This window comes from Schistosoma mansoni, chromosome 3 (genome assembly GCF_000237925.1).
Source record: "Schistosoma mansoni strain Puerto Rico chromosome 3, complete genome".
Lineage (NCBI taxonomy): Eukaryota > Metazoa > Platyhelminthes > Trematoda > Strigeidida > Schistosomatidae > Schistosoma > Schistosoma mansoni.
The window spans coordinates 21,777,169-21,795,683 of NC_031497.1; the positions used below are offsets into that span (position 1 = coordinate 21,777,169).

Sequence of the window (18,515 nt, forward strand, 5' to 3'; positions counted from 1 at the left end):
TATTTCCAATTACTGCTAAGACTCTTACTACTTCTATCACAAACGCAACAACAAATGCAGGAGAAAACGACCAGTGTAGCAGCAGCCTCAGCAGCAGTAGGTCTCAATATAAACAAAGGGAAAAGCAAGACTCTCCGATACAATACAGCATGCAACAATCGAATTACACATGACAGAGAAACTTTGGAGAATGTGGAAACCTTTACATGTCTGGGCAGCATCATTGATGAACACGGTGGATCTTATACAGATGTGAGGGTGAGGATCAGCAAAACAAGAGCAGCATATTTACAACTGAACAACATCTGGAACTCAAAGCAATTGTCTGTCAACCAACACCTAAGTCAGAATTTTCAATACAAATGTCAAGACAATCCTACTGTATGAGGCGGAGACGTGGAGAACTACCAAAGCCATAATCCAGAAGAAACAAATTCTTATTAACAGTTGTCTACGCAAGTTACTTCGGATCCGATGGCCAGACACTATCAGCAACATTCTACTGTGGGAGACAACTAACCAGATTCCATACGGTGGAGGAAGAAATCAGGAAGAAGCGTTGGAAGTGAATAGGCCACACATTGAGGAAATCACCCAATTGTGTCACAAGACAAGCCCTCACATGGAATCCTGAAGGCCAAGGGATAAGAGAAACACCGAAGAACACATTGCGCCGACAAATGGAAACAGACATGAGAAGAATGAACAGAAGTTGGATAGAACTAGAAAGGAAGGTGGGGGACAGAGTGGGTTGGAGAATGCTGGTCGGTGGCCTATGCTCCATTGGGAGTAACAGGTGTAAGTAAGTAAGTAAGTAAGTAAGTCTTACTACTTCTACCACTATGGGATTTGAATCAACAATTGCATCTCTGTGTTAATGTGGTATGGCAACTCGAACTAGTGTATGTACGTACGAAGTTCTACGTTGTGACTGACTCACTGACTGAGTTAATGATACTTGTTTAAACAGAGTACCTATTTTATGTTTTTTTCAGTTTACCAAATGTTACTTTAGAAAATGTATAAATATTGTCAATTTTTTTTTGATAGCCAAATCAATATTTTTATCTGATAAAAAAAAGAAAAACCGGACAGTTTATTCAGTTTGTCAAAATTATTAAATTTTTTTGCATATTTTTTATCATTTAAAAATTTATTCGTTTTTTTTAATGATAATAAAAATTAAAAAAAAAAAAAAACAATTTTCCGAAAATAATATTTTTTTGGAAAAAAATGTTATCACTAAACTATTAATCGTATTATGACTCTAATAATTTATCTTTTTGATTTGCTTATTAACATACTATACATTTTAAGCAAAGATGGATAATGGCTAGAAGTAGAATCCAGTTTGACGCACGTTTTGTCCTATTTTGGACTCGTCAGCTGGATGTACTTGCATCTCAGAGTTGATATTCACTCTGCGAGTTGAACCTAGAACCTTTCGTTTCAAAAGCCATCACATTATCCACTCAGCTACTGAGTCGTGATATCCACTTGCTTGTGCAATGGGGTAAAATTTAAATTCACGGCGAAAGGTATTGGGTTCGAGTCCCAGAGTGAACATCAACTCTGAGATGTAGGTACATCCAACTGACGAGTTCCAAATAGGACGAAACACGCGTCAAACTGAATTCCAATACTATCCACTATCCATCTTTGCTTATAATGCTTGTGAATTTAGGCTATACCGATGCAAATATTTCAGTAAGAGACTGACCAGTTGCAGTCCTAAAAACATCAATGGGATGATTCAAACAAACAATACTAAGTGAATTTATACTATACATTTGTGAATTTTTAAAATCTATGGCAATTTTAATATTTGCTAATACCACAAAATAACCAATGAAAAATTAATAAACAAAACTATAACATTTATCGTAATAAAACACTTGTGTTACCTTGCTTAACTGTAACCTTTATATGTTAATTTATGTAAAGGGATGGGAATACGATGTTTTAGCGTCAGTCGAAGTATAGTAATGAGAGAATAGAATGTTAAAATCCCAGAAGACGATAAAGATATAAACTACCAGTGCGTTCTTAGAAGTAAACAAAAATTAATTATTATATCGTTTATAAGGAGTGATGGATAACTTGTGATAACATACAATTTGTTTATTCTTTTATATTGGTATTTTTCCAGAATAAGAATGGTAGAATGATCATTACCGTAATCACTGGAGTGTCATATATTTATGAGTTGATTTAATGTTCATACGAATGTAATGAACACCACTTTCCTAAGATAGCAAAGGACATCTTTTTACAAAAACATGTTGATTAAAATCGGTTTTTTGTTTCCACAATATCATCAATGACGTATGTACTATGATGAAATATCTATTTCCATGTTTATTGAATAAACGTTTATTACAGTGATTAATTACTTTATTATCTAGGGGGAAAGATGACATTTCTTCATATTGTTCTATTGCATATAAGTAAACCAAACGAATTAGGTAATTTCTGGATGGGCAATTGTCAAAAAAATTTTCTCCTATCATTTGAGTTTTGTTCACTATTCAATACTAAAAAAACGAATACTGATCAGATCTAAATTGTTCCGTCAACTAACTAATCGCTTTTCATCGTTCAAGTTCAGTCCTCGTTTATCTTACTTACTTACCTACGTCTGTTACTCCCAATGGAGCATAGGCCACCGACCAGCATTCTCCAACCCACTCTGTCCCCCACCTTCCTTTCTAGTTCTATCCAACTTCTGTTCATTCTTCTCATGTCTGTTTCCATTTGTCGGCGCAATGTGTTCTTCGGTGTTTCTCTTATCCCTTGGCCTTCAGGATTCCATATGAGGGCTTGTCTTGTGACACAATTGGGTGATTTCCTCAATGTGTGGCCTATTCACTTCCAGTGCTTCTTCCTGATTTCTTCCTCCACCGTATGGAATCTGGTTAGTTGTCTCCCACAGTAGAATGTTGCTGATAGTGTCTGGCCATCGGATCCGAAGTATCTTGCGTAGACAACTGTTAATAAGAATTTGTTTCTTCTGGATGATGGCTTTGGTAGTTCTCCACATCTCCGCCTCATACAGTAGGATTGTCTTGACATTTGTATTGAAAATTCTGACTTAGGTGTTGGTTGACAGACAATTGTTTTGAGTTCCAGATGTTGTTCAGTTGTAAATATGCTGCTCTTGTTTTGCTGATCCTCACCCTCACATCTGTATAAGATCCACCGTGTTCATCAATGATGCTGCCCAGATATGTAAAGGTTCCCACATGCTTATGAATTCTAAGCTGTTTTAAATAAAATATCTAATAATCTAATTAGATGCTTAGCTTTATATAACACGATTTAAACAATACTGCACATGATCTTCCCCGTTTATTGAAAATCACTCTCACGATTGTTTCTCTTTCACTTTAAATCATACCGATGTAAAATATTATTGTTAACCGGATAATTATCAACAAATCAATGACCCTGATATAAGTATATATACACAGTAACTCTTGCGTAAATAATTGTTGCTCTATAGAAATCATTTCTCTGTAATACAGATTGACCTCAGAACTATTATTAAATAAGGATGTTTTCAATATAAATTTATCCATAACTTCAGTTATTGGTTTTATTTAATGATAATATAACATATACTACTAATATAATTAATTAGCGGAAATATTGAAACAGAAAATAAGAGTATTCATACATGAAAAATGAGGAAATATAGGATACCTACATTATATATATTATATATATATGTATATATATATATAGTTAGATAGGTAGATAGATATAGATAGATAGATGAGACAAGTACTCAGGAAGTCATACAGAGTTAGACAGTTATTTAAGTTATGTATTCAGTACCAAGCAACAACAAACTAAAATAATGTTAATATTAGATTAGATAAAGTTTAAGATTTAATAAAATAATGCCTATATAGTTGAGATTATGAGTCAATTGAAGCTGGACAACCATGGGTAACCTGGAAGCACTGCTTGACGGCCGTTTCGTCCTATTAGGAGACTCCTCAGCAGTGCACACCCAAAATCCCGCCTTACGAGATTAGAACACAAGACCTATCAATCTCGCGCGTGAACGCTTAACCACTAGACCACTGAGCCGGCCGGCATCCAATGGTGTTAATGTCTAACTTCAACCAATCCATGAAGTTGAGCAACCATTCATCAATGTCTTCAGTGAGTTAATATCTCCCAACAGACCTGGTTGAACTCCACTGGTTACTGCTTCTCACTGGAACTCCAGGAAATACCTCATGGAGCCAGTCACTAGTGTGCATATGATTATAATCAGAAGGGTCTTTGTGGAGATTTTTAGTAGTTTTATATAGTTGAGACCATTATTGCCTACTTAAATTATTCATTTTAGTTTATCATTATTTATTGATACGATCATGTAAATGAATAAAATGTTCTTCATGCATGCTATCCTTATAAATATTAATAAACTACATCAAATATCTGGGTAATATTTAAAGTTTGTCAAGTGGTTGCATTTTTTATTCGTTATAAATCAACAGTTATTAACAATGAGTAGGTATTTGTTTATTATTTTATTTATTTAAATACATAAATATTGGAACAAAGTGGCACCAGATTTATATGCGCCACAAAAATCTCATTTGGTTTGTGTGAAGGCTGTGATACTGTCCAGGTGCTCAAACTGAAGCAGGTGGTTTTCTTAGGGGGCCACACCCGAAGCCTTTGACCTAAAGATCTGATCCACAAGGCAGTGGAGCGTCGTGAGGAGATGCAGTCCCATGGTAGCAAGTGACCAACGATTGATTCATACTCGATTTGTTCCCTCAGGATACTGGAGCCCATGTGCACCATTGGTTTGGAATCAGTATTTTCCAACTATCCTAGGTGGACCCTCCGTGTCTACCGACCCGGTCGAAGCGCTGAACATTCGCTTTTCGTCCTCTCAATTTCGTAAACAACACCCTGGTCATCAGAAGGCAGTGAGTAGGACTTCCCTGACAGGTGCTATATACGCGTGGCGATGTGAGAGCATTTGGAGAGGGAGAGTGTACTCTCCCCACTCTCGGCCGTACCAGGGTATTTGGGGTCATAAGTTATGTATAAAGAATTTTCAAGTAAGAATTCAATAAATGTCACTTTAATTTCTTTTAAAAGCAGATTTCTAATTTGAACCAAGGATAGTTTAATTACACTTTGAATAGTGTCTAGCGTAATTAGTCTTCTTTTAGAGGATATTTGTTGTGACTTTATAAGAACGCCGTCGCCAATTTTTTATGATTTTATGTCCGGGTTGTTATAACGTGATTTATCCACAAATCGAAATACGACTTTTCCAGTCTTAACATTGTGTAAAGTCAATGACGTTCAACTGGTATGAGCAGTCTAGCGTCCTTATTGGTCCCTTGTCCTCCTAGCCCCTACAATTGAGTCCAGAACACCAATTGCAGCTTCTGTTATGCGAATCATTTATTTCAAGCATACTCGGTTTATATACCAAACAGACAGACCTCATGACACAATAAAATAGAAAATAATATTTGTGCGAGATCAAGCCAAATGTGGCTGTGAAAGTAGGATACAATAATCAATAAACTGAATATAATTTAGGGACAGTAAATCGTAAAATAATAATTCATAGGTCAAAACGAAGGTGAATATAGATATACACAATCTAATTACTCAATAGTTAAACAATAAGAGTATATATAGAATAATAGTCCATTAATTGGTCCCGGAAGTCACCCTTACTCATATCTTTGCTAGGACATAACAGTATTTCACTTAGTACTCTTCTGAATAATGCTCTGTTCTTTCATATAACTATTACATTATTGTAATCTTCTAAAGAAAAGTAAGATATTCAGCTGATATAGCGTAAATTAATTGAAATATTCTATATTGATTAACTACTATCCAATTACTGACAGCATCTAAAATACCGAACTAAAATGTGAATACCGACTCAGTTCATTACCTATAGTCAAGTAATTTCGAATGGATTAGAGTATTCTTTTATTCCATAATGAAAAAAAGTATAATTCAAATGTATTTAGTTATCTATGATTCATTAGTATTTTAAACGGATTATCAACACTGGGAAACACTTCTATGATATTTATGAATAAAGTACGACAGATTAGTTCACAGACTAATATTTTCCAGAAACAGTAAACGCTTTAATCTATTTCAATATACAAACTAAACCTTTATCATTATCAAAAAGGGATTTCGTGGAGATTTTAGTAGTTTTATATAGTTGAGATCATGAGTCAATTGAAGCTAGACCGCCATGGAAAACCTGAAAAAACTAGACAGCCGTTTCGTCCTATTGTGGGACTCCTCAGCAGTGCACACCCACGATCCCGCCTCACGAGATTCCAACCCAGGACCTTTCAGTCGCGTGCGCGAGCGTTTAACCTCTAGACCACTGAGCCGGCATCCAACGGTGTTAATGTTTAACTTCAACCAATCCACGAAATTGCCGGCTCAGTGGTCTATCGGTTAAGTACTCTGGCGCGAGACTAGTAGATCCTGGGTTTGAGTCTCGTGAGGCGGGATCGTGGATTCTCACTGCCGAGGAGTCCCAAACTAGGACGAGTTGGCTGTCAAGCAGTGCTTCCAGGTTTTTCATGGTTGTCGTTCGTTTTCTAATGATAAGTCGCTTATTATGCTAACAAACATCAATCCAATTGAAGTACAATTATTCAATATTCACATATTAACGTGCATCATTCTAAACGACTAACTCATTGAAGAAGTCTCCTTTATTGAACTTACTTGCTATGAAAAAAATTTCACTACATTCAATAGTGAATTTCTTAAGGAAGGTTACTACGGTTATTGCTTTAGATAATGATGATGATTATGATAAGCGTATAGTCGGTAAACTGGTTCAAACATTGTAGTTATCATTATTCTAAGAATATTTCTTACACTGATACAGAATGATAAAGTGATGATGATTAGATTAGTAGATAGATATTATCTTTCAGATACAATTCATGTCAAAACTTATATTTTTGAAATAAAATTTGCTTATTAGTAAATAAGAAATAGGTCAAATTTATCTGGATTATGAAAAGCTTCAACCTTTTTTTTCAGGTCAATTTAATCCTTATTGGTACAATATCATTAGTTACTTAAATCATACTGTTTTCGAAATCCATCTATTGAGTAGTCGAATACTAAACAGTTACCACTTTACAACATAATCATACTACATGGACTATATTTACGGTGGATAGTCTTAGTCTTAGTCAATGTAATAATATTGCGTACGTTGCAACACATTGAAATAACCATTCACATTGTTTTCTTCCAAGTATTTTACAATTAAATAACAGTGTTGTTTAAGAAAACTTATACTGAAAGTAAATCAATGGTGTCCAAGATAATTCATGTTCAATATTCTCTATACATCAAAATAATTGAACATGACCTCATTCTTCTAACTATCATGGAATAAGGTAAGGTATTCACGAATGATTTTGACATTTAAACAATTTACACAGCATGATATTACTATTGGGAATAAGAATCTCATAATTGAAAGTATAACAAGTTCATCTTAAAGTAGAAATCCATGAAATGTTCTTGAAAATAGATTATGTTTAAAATGAATTAAAAAGTATGGTAACTTAGTTAAATTATTTAAGGAATGGATAAACTATAGTTACATTGATAGAATTCAAACATGTTGACACAATGGTGTGGGGATTTAAGAATTTGTACTATGCTGTGGGCTACTTATATTCACATAAGTAGTATATGGTGATGGTCAGACATAAAATGTATTTTGGCAGAAGATCGATAAGGAACGAACAGGAATGAAGCGCGATCGGTACAAAAATGTATGAACAATGAAATCAGAGATGACGGACTGATATTTGCAGAAGAAACAGTTAAGATTGAGACAATTGATTGTTATTTTGCAAACTAACTGTTTACTGTATGGTTCTGAAAATTAAGTGAGATAGTCTGTAAATTGTGTCTAAATACATTCAATTGTCCTCCACCAGTGTTCTTATTCACTACAGTATCTTTTAACCTGTAAAAGAAATTAAAAAGAAAGACTTTTACTTTCAAATGAATTGATCAGTCATCATTATTATAAAGAATTTTTAGTTGCTAGTCTAGAATGATTAAATACTATAAATTACATTCTATATAAATAAAATCTGGTAACTTACTAAGTTACTCAACGACCCCCCTTCAAAAAAAACTTCCAAAAAATATTTCCCCTTGAAAAATCAAAATAAATTCAGTCGATTTCATAAATTAAAAAAAAAACGTTTACACGTAAATTCATTTGTCATTATTGCCCTGTATCCAAACGAAAAATACAAAAAATTTTTTTTTATTTTAGCAAATAATTGAAATAAATGAGGGTAATTATATATTTTGAAAAGAAAAATAAAAAGAAGAAAATAATTGAAAGGGCTAATGAAAAAGAAAAAACTTTTCTTTTAAGAAATTCTAAATCATGCTATTGTCATTAATCAAAATAGTTTTCGTTTTAAAGGAATAATTTACAAAGTTTAGGTTACTTATCAAATTAGAATATATGATAGAATTGTTCAAAAAAAAGTTATTTATTTTAATAGTTGAGATCATGAATCAATCAATTGAAGCTAGATCACCACGATCCCGCCTCACGAGATTGGAACCCAGGACCTACCAGTCTCGCTCCAGAGCATTTAACCGATAGACCACTGAACCGGCATCCAGCGGTGTTGATGTCTAACCTCAACTGGTAGGTTCTGGGTTCGAGTCCCGCGAGGCGAGATCGTGGATGAGCACTGCTGAGAAGTCTCATATTAGGACGAGTTGGCCGTCAAGCAGTGCTTCCAGGTTTTCCATGGTGGTCTAGCTTCAATTGACTCATGATCTTAACTATATAAAATTACTAAAATCTCCACAAAACCCCCTTGTGATCAAGTTGTTTTTATTTTCTTTAACCACAAATGAAAAAAAACATGAATTCTTCAATTTTTTTTGGAAAAACTATAATTTGGTGTTAAGTTTTTGGTTAGATATATCGTTGATCATCATAATGTTATATAATATAGAATTTTTAAAAAACAGACATTTTATCAATAAGCAAGGATGGATAATGGCTAGAAGTGGAATCCAGTTTGACGTGCGTTTCGTCTTATTTGGGACTCGTTAACTAGATGTACCTGCACTTCAGCGTTGATGTTCACTCTGGGACTCGAACCTAGTACCGTTTGCTTCAAACGTCATCACATTATCCACTCAGCTACTGAGTCCTGACAGCCACTTGTTTGTGTAATGGGGTGAAGTTTAAATTCACTTAGTATTGTTTGTTTATCAATATTATTTTAACAGTTCTTTTGGACACCCATTTTGTAGTTCATAGGAAGAGTCAGTTAGTCAGTCAGTCATAGGACCTACCATATATATAATTCAAGTTACCATACCTTGTAAGTGCGATTAATTAAAATTGTCAGATCCAATCACAGAGTAGTAGATTTAACAACAGTATTAAAGGTAATAAAAAAGATTAGGCATTGAAGATACAGTGTGGAAAGAAAATATAAATAAATGAAATAAAAAACCCATAAGGTATTTAAGAACATTAAATTTAAATGAAAACAAGATGTTTATGTGTCTTAGCCATTGAAAGAGATTCTAATCAATATCATCCAAATTTTCTAATCATTGGTTACAACAGTAGTATGGACTCCGAACAACTAGTCTACGTCTATTATTATGGCTTAGTCCCATTGTCAATGAGTCCATGGACTGGTGTCAAGTTTTGGTTCGGTATTCCCTAGCTTTGTTCCAACATGACCACACACTAGACAACATCGCATATCAAGGTAGGTGGTCGTTGACGGTATATAACGTATGATCTAACCACTTCATTTGGCAAAGATTCACTACCTCATCAAACTGCTTACCATCTTCACTCAAACTTGTTCATTTGGTGAACCCAAAATACATAAGCTATGCATCGAAAACTTATATGACCAAATACTACATACCTACGAATATCCTCCATCCTCAAAGCTGTGTTTTGTAACCATAAATGAAAACAGAGGCAACAGCTGAACAATAACCTCGTTTTTGGGTACCATATGGATACCTCTTCTACGCCACATATGACGCTAATCGTCGAATTGCAAATGCGACTTCTGATTACTTGCCAAAATGTCGTCAGACGCTAACTCCTCAAGGTTGTCAAAACTTGTTGATGTATACTATTCCCGAAGCATTATTTTAATAAAAAAACATACATTGTGTATCAGTCCATATTCATTTCGATACATTGATTGCACGTACTCTAAATAGTTCAAATAAATAGAGCAAACTATAAATTAGTTAGATTGAATTACTTTATCTTACAAGATATGTGTGAGACAATTTAAAGATTGGATAATTATTTCAAATTTCTATTACAATTAATAGGAGAAAGAGTAGAACATTGACAAACGAATAAAATTTACATTAGTGATCTATCCAGTTACATTCAGCGTCAATAAAGTTAAAAAAAGATTAGTTGTATCATATTCCTATGGCTAAGGCTTCAATGAAACTTAGAATATGCCCTTTCACACTTTTATACAACACCATAAAAGATTAGTTAAGATCAATCTTATGACCTGTTTCGATTATATGTTTGGCCAAAGAGGATGATGGATGTTTATCCTCTACAAGTATATTATGTGTGATCAGATTGTTCAAAATGTCTTGCACCAATATAGAGGATGATGAATGTTCATCCTCTACCTATAGGTTCTGAGTATCCTCATTTGATTCTATTTCTTTCTATAACCATTTTGGTACATATTCACACACCCTAATTTTGAGATCACGATTGCTCCTCCCTATGTATGTATGACCACACACACATCTAAATTAGTAAACACAGTGGGATGTGATACAATCATACATATGTCTTTGAGGTTTTGAATGAAGCATGGACCTCGTTCTTACTTTGATAATGACCTTATTCATCATATTTCATCAAGTTTTCATTAACTGTTTACAACATATAATATTAGCAGAATCAAATCAACTAATCCAACTTCCTTTTCAGGTCCCTCAAGAAATACCCTTCCACGGTGTGGGCAGCCGGGAAGTGATATTAGCCCTCATACCCGTAACTGACTGAGCAGAATCAAATATATATCTATAACCATTACCATACTTATACAGGCATATTTGATAATAAAAAAAAAGATAAGTATGCATCGTTTTGGTTAAAGAAACATTCAAATATGGTTTGTTGCGGTGGTTACAAAAAAATTTGTTAAAATTCAATACAATACTCTAAAAGTTAATATTCTGGAATCTTCTCTTGGGTATTGTATTTATTTATGGTATTGTTTTCAATCTCATTCATTTTACCACAAGGGGGCTTTAGTGGAGATTTTAAAATCTTTACTCAACCAACCATAATGAAACATTATTAACTAAACGTTTTTTTATAAGTGTGTTAATTGTTATAGTTGGTAAGCAGCTAACAATAATAATAATTTACCGATGCCAAATGAATTCATGGTTTTTCTTGTGAAAAGAAAGCAAATTATGTAACAGAAAAGGAAATTCCTTTTTCGAATCATTCGTTTTCATAGTTTTTACATGACTAAAGATAATGAAGAGTATAGAAAGTATTAGAAGGCTCTGGTCAGAGATGAAGGTATTTTGAATGGAACTATAAAGGAATATTTGAAGCTATAATGTAAAATCAAGTGAACATGTGAGTATATACTGCCATGCTTCGTTAATAGTTCACCTTAATACCGTTATAATACCAATCTTAACGGTGCGTAAAATCAGAAGACAAAGGGAAGAGGCAACTATAGGTTTTTGTCGAATGACGCAGACCAGAAATTTACAAACACATGAGCAAGCAGCGCAGGCAATTACATAGGCAATTTATAGTCAAATTGTATAAGGGCACAGCAAAACAAAACAAAAGCTGATAATAGGATTTGCGTGCATATAGATAGGGGGATGAGTATGAGCCATCGTATGATACTTAAACAATCAACATTTTGGTTAGTGTCATGTGTTCTACTGGTCATAACAGTACAAGGAATATGCAAATTGTTATTATCAGAAGAGGTTTTGTGGAGATTTCAGTATTTTCATAGTTGAAATCAAGAGTAAAGTGAAGCTAGACCACTATGGAAAACCTAGAAGCACTGCTCAACGTCCGTTTCGTCCCATTGTGGGACTCCTTAGCAGTGCGCATACACGGTCCCGCCTCGCGAGATTCGAACTCAGGTGTATAATCGAAACCAAGTTTTGCTGAAGAATAACTGTCTAGTTACGTAGAGACGCGTGGATCCCAATCGAAATCAGAACAAGATGATTGGGAAACTACGGTTCTAAATTTTATCATAAATACAAATGTACAATTTTACCTAAACAAATATTACCACTCAGTTATTCAACCAATAATTGTTCCCACAATAATCAATCTAAATTACAATAAATAGATAAATCGATAAGAAATATAAGATCAAGTGAGAATCCGTTCAAAAGATGATAGTTTGTTGCTTTATAAAACATAGTGTTTCCAATTCTGAAAAAGTGCTTCAATTCACAATCAAAATGCACAATCCAAGTCAACTCAAGCAACACAATCAAAGAGAAAACAATCAATATGGCTGCCGCCAAGATTAAATATCAACTAAAACAACATAGCTACAATTCAGGAAGAAACATAGAAACTCAGTGAAAGCAAGAGAAAAAATGAAAACCTATTCTAAAGTGAAACAAAACAATCTCAAATGGCATCAAAAAGACTAACAAAATGTACAACTAAAGAAACCAATGAGAAAAAATTGCAAATTTATGCATGGAGGGATGTTCACACACAAAACCTTTGAAATGGGTCTTACACGATGACTTACCAGTCTCGCTCAAGAGCGCTTAACTACTAGACCACTGAGCCGGCATCCGATGGTGGATCCTGGGTCCGAATCTCGCAAAGCGGAATCGTGGATGCGCACTGCTGAGGAGTCCCACAATAGGACGAAACGGCTGCCCAGTGCTCTCGGGTTTCCCATGGTGGTCCAGCTTCAATTGACACATCATTTCAACTATGAAAATAAAGCAAACCACTTAATAACATGCTTTTTTCAGGATTGTACGTTAAATTAAATTTTTTAGAATTTTCGCATTTGAATTTTAAAACTAGAATTGAGTAGTTAGAATAATGGTAATATAATAAACAGTTTTCCTGATTTCCAACAATATTCTGCTAAATAATTAAACAATAAGTATGTATTATAACACGATTGTCAGCTTCGAGTTTCTGTCCTACTGCCTACATGTCGAACTCCGAAGACTATTATTTCTCATAATAACTTCAAGGAATACATTCTGAATCTAATTACTAATGCATGTAAAATAGTGATTAGTGGTAATCACTTTGTCAAGATTTGAATAATGTGTAAATGATAAAAGTAGAGCAACAATTCACCGACCCCCAGATCGATTATTCAACGTTTTTGAAGAAAGTTGTAGCGTTTTAAACCAAACAAATTAGGAGTGAAACAAAAATTTGCTAGTAATAGAAGATTACTATAGAAAGACATCATTAGTTAATTGATGTTGGAAATGCAAGTGATTGTACTAAATATCATAGAAACTGTTCATGAGATTTGGAGGTCATAGCTATGATCTGTTGTGTGAGTTGTGTTTTTGAACTATTGATAACTCTTAAATAAAGATAAGAACCATAATGTACTCATTAATGGTAACTCATAGTTTGAGGTTGCAGAGATTGTTGAATTTCATTGATGACCAATCCATAATATCACGCGAAATGACCTCGCAGTGCTTCCAAGTTTTCAATGATGGTCTAAAATTGATCTTCATCATATACTTGGCGCCCAATTATTGTCAAACTATTCGTTCTAACCTTGACGAATATTCGTATAAAATTGATCTGTTCATGATCTCAATAGAATAATAATTCAGGTGTGTTATACAATTTTGTCTAGTTTTTTTTTTAATCTTAACCAAAAACCTATCTTAGTATTTCCCTTAAGTTGAGTTGAAAATATCAAGTAATGTATAGGAAAATTACTCTAATGTAACCAACTCTTGAACCATAACCTGACGATATTTCTTATTAGATTACTATAAAAATTATATCGTATTCTGTAGAAAGTTGTTATGTATTCAGTTAGTGACTTGAATTGTAAAAAAAAGTCAAACGAGCAAGAAATAAATTGAGTTCAACAAATCTTTTCATTTAGATGTTTAGTACCTTCTAATAATAAATGTGCCCCCCCCCAAAAAAAAGATAAGTGATCATTTGAAATTACAAAAAATGTTAAAGTATTATGTGATATTTTTTCAAAGTTGAGATCATGAATCAGTTGAAGCTAGACCATCATGGAAAACCTGGAAGCACTGGACTCCTCAGCAGTGCGCATTCACGATCCTGCCTCACAAAATTCGAACCCAGGACCTGTTCGTCTCATAATTTCAACTATAAAATTACTGAAATCATTACAAAATCCCCTACTCAAACATAGAAAAGTTTATTTTTATATAATTTTAAATGTTTTCTTCAATATATATTTCCTGTTATTGTACAGAAGGAAAATTTTTTAAAAAAAAGTGACTATGAACTTTAAAATGTTTTGTTAAAGTTGTTTACACCATTTACAACAATGATATATGCATAGTCTATAGGAAATGGTGCTCACAGTGATTTTTAAATGTATATTTCATTAAATGGATACATATAAAATTCCCCTTATGTACCATTTTGATAGATTTATTTATTTATTATTAAAAAAAAAGCATGTATATGTATCTTTTAAATGATTTATATGTTTGTATTTAATCAAAATGAAATTAAATAATTGTTGTTTCCTTAATGAAAAGAAGAAAAAGAAACAAGACAACATTGAACATTCATTGAATGAACTTTTAAGAAATGAAAAAAAAATGATAATAAGCAAAGATGGATAGTGGCTAGTAGTGGAATCCAGTTTGACGAGTGTTTCGTCTTATTTAGGACTCATCAGTTGAATGTAACTGCATCTCAGAGTTGATGATCACTCTAGGACTTGAACTGAGTACCGTTCGCTTCAAACGTTATCACGTTATCCATTAAGCTACTGAGTCCTGATATCTGATGAGTTCCACAATTGAATGAAACGGCCGTCATGCAGTGCTTCCAGATTTTCCTTGGTGGTCTAGCTTCAATTGACTCACGTTTTCAACTATGAAAATATTAAATCTTCACACAAAAAACCCCTTCTGAATTAATTATGTAACATAATGGAAAATATGTAATCCTAATGTATTTAATATAATCAAAGAGATATTTTTGAGTTGCACTCACTGGATAGTAAACTTTGGTTATACTGTACCAAAATGATAAAATCTGTCTGATCAAGCGCTTTTAGTTGCGTACTCCATACATAAGTTTACTTATTCAACTATACATAATCATTCATTAGTGCATGAATTTGTTTCAATTATATAACATTATAGAGAGTAAAGAAAAACAATTTACCATCGAGCTACAATTGACAATATCATCATACAAAAACTTGAATTTATGAGAAGAAATATGTAATAATAATAACAATAGTAATAAAGATGAAAATCTTTTATTAAAAGATTGGTAAATAATCTATAAGAAAAACCCGGGAGCTTATGTAAGATGAGCGTAAAATACTATCTTAATAGTGTTTGGCGATTCCAAAACTAACTTTTCAGAAGCTGACCTATTTAAGCAATGTATTATCGAGAAGTGAATAATTCTAGCTGATCAGAAAATTATTTCCACTGGTACGTTTTACTAGATAGGAAGTAGGTTTCAGCAATCAAATGATAAAACTAAATGAAATCAATTGGTAGCCAACAATTCGTTTTTAAATTTACCATGTTTTATAATGACAATTGTAATACTTTCATCTCGAGAATGAACATCTTTTTTGGCCGAATGAAGAGATCGAAGAAGAAACCTTTTCAGTTCACAAATCTTATATTTTCATAATTCAGATACAAGGTATGGTGAAAGTTGTCCAAAACAACAGACGGAGTAATATTATGCTAGCTTTCATCATGAAATAAAATCAAATGAAAAACATTTGAAAATCGTCTATCTTAAGTTGAATCTATGAAATATATATTGCAAAATGTTGTCTAGTACTATTCAGTACTCAACGGCTCTAATATTATCAGCTTATCATATAATAAGACAACTTATCTTTACACTCGTTTGATTTATGTGATTTGTGTGAGTACTGTGATACTGACCGGGTGCTCAAACTGAAGCAGGTGGTTTTCTTAAGGGACCATACCCGGAGACTTTGATCTTAAGATCTGATTCACAAGGCAGTGGAGCATCGTGAGGAGATGCAGTCCCATGGTAACCGGTGACCAACGATTGATTCATACGCCATTCATTCCTTCAGGATACTGGAGATTTGTGAGGCGCATATGTATCTGGTACCCCTTTGTAACAATATTTATGTGTTTAAATAAATAATATCTTTACACTGTACATAGGTTTCCTCGATAAACCAATTTATAAATTGTATTTCGTCTTGATCAATACCATAATAAAAGTGAAGAAATTATTAGTTTCGGTACCTTTATCAATAATTGAAAGCAGACGTCAACAAAATTTAATGTTCCCATTGAATTATACTTAAAAATACTTATATAAGTGAAAAAGAATAATATTGATTGTTACAAGTTAGTTGATTAGATTAGTTTCTAACATTTAATTTGATTGACAGAGTCACTTTGTTGTATATCCGTTGCTACACATAACTCCTTTTTTTTAATTTACTCAAAGCAATTTATGTTTCAGTTACCCAACTAAATCGATATTTAGATAAATCTATAATTATCAGAAGGGGGGTTTTGTGGAGATTTTAGTAGTTTTATATAGTTGAGATCATGAGTCAATTGAACATAGACCACCATGGAAAACCTGGAAGCACTGTTTGACGGTCGTTTCGTCTTATTGTGGGACTTCTCAGTAGTGCGCATCCACGACGCGCATGTTAATATACTTTGTTTCTCATCCATTTTCCCGTGGTGACCTTTGCAACGATGATTAAAAATGCTTGAATTGGGATAAGCTCAATTGTCCTATAATTAGCAATTACTAAATGTTCTACCGGAAATTCAATTTGCATTTATTTATCAAGATTCAATAACAGATACCCATTCATACACGTCATTGTTATGTATTTACTACCTACGATAGTGATAAAGAAATAAATTCATTGTATTAAGGTTAACGAGTAATTCATAATTTCAAATTTGGAAATGATTTAATAAAGTTAAACTTAAATTCTTTGATGTTATTTGTTTGAATCTTCCCATTGATGTTTAGGACTGCAATTGATCAATCTCTTATTGACATATGTGCATCTCGTGCGTATTGCCTCGATATAGTCTTGATTCACAAGCATTATAAGCAAGTGGCCATCAGGACTCAGTAGCTGAGTGGATAACGCGATGACGTTTGAAGCGAAAGGTACTGGGTTCGAGTCCCAGAACGAACATCAACTCTGAGATGCAGGTACATTCAGCTGACGAGTCTGAAGTAGAACGAAACGCGCTTCAAACTGGATTCCACTGCTAGCCACTATCTACTTTTGCTCATAAAGTTAAACTTATTTTATACTTAGGTTAGAATAAAAAAGCACAATTAAAATGAATAAAATATTTTGAAAATTTCTACGCATCCCATTTTTTTCAAAACACTTTCATAAACTTCTTTCAGTAAATTTCATTGAGGGCTAAGGAAAATATTGTATCTCACACTTAGTGACTAAGCAATACTCGCCTCACTACCAGTGTCAATTAAGTCTCATCGGTATAAGGGGAAATTGTTCACTTTTTGCTTGATTGGTGACTAATATCACGCGTGTTTAGTTAATTTTGTGCTGATCAAATTTTACTGATCAGTTTGTATAATCATTAGTTTAAGTGATTCGACATCGCATGCACTATTTTAAGATTTTGAGTGATTGAAGGTAGTCAATAATAAAATCTGTATCTACGCTTTATGCTATTTGAAACTTGTCACTAAGACTTACCTCTGATCTTAAAGGAACTGGTGTTTTTATGAAAGACTTGACTGTTCACCAACCAGCTCTACAGTTTGATACGTTACAACTGACCCATTTGTCCAGTGATTGATTTTGCTTGCAGGAATAAGATAATTTACAACAGACCAATCCTTGAGTAATGGCCAATATTGTATTTTCATAGTTGAAATCATGAGTCAATTGATACTAGACCACCATTGAAAACCTGGAGACACTGCTTGACGGCCGTTTCGCCTTATTATGGGACTCCTCAGCAGTGCGCACCTACGATCCCACCTCGCGAGATTCGAAACCATGACCTATTGGTCACGCACACGAACGCTTAACCACTAGATCACTGAGCCGGCATCTGATGGTAGGTCCTGGGTTTGGAATCTCGCGAGGTGGGATCGTGGATGCGCACTGCTGAGGAGTCCCATAATAGGACGAAACGGCCGTCAAGCAGTGTTTCCAGGTTTTCCATGATGG

The 18,515-nt window shown here is 33.7% G+C and overlaps 1 non-coding gene across 1 annotated transcript; it reads left to right on the forward strand.

Moving 5' to 3' along the window:
* The first annotated feature begins 17,426 nt into the window (after positions 1-17,426).
* Positions 17,427-17,498, forward strand: Smp_tRNA_00052_Pseudo_TTG.1.1. The gene has a single exon. It is a non-coding gene (tRNA).
* Positions 17,499-18,515: the final 1,017 nt, after the last annotated feature.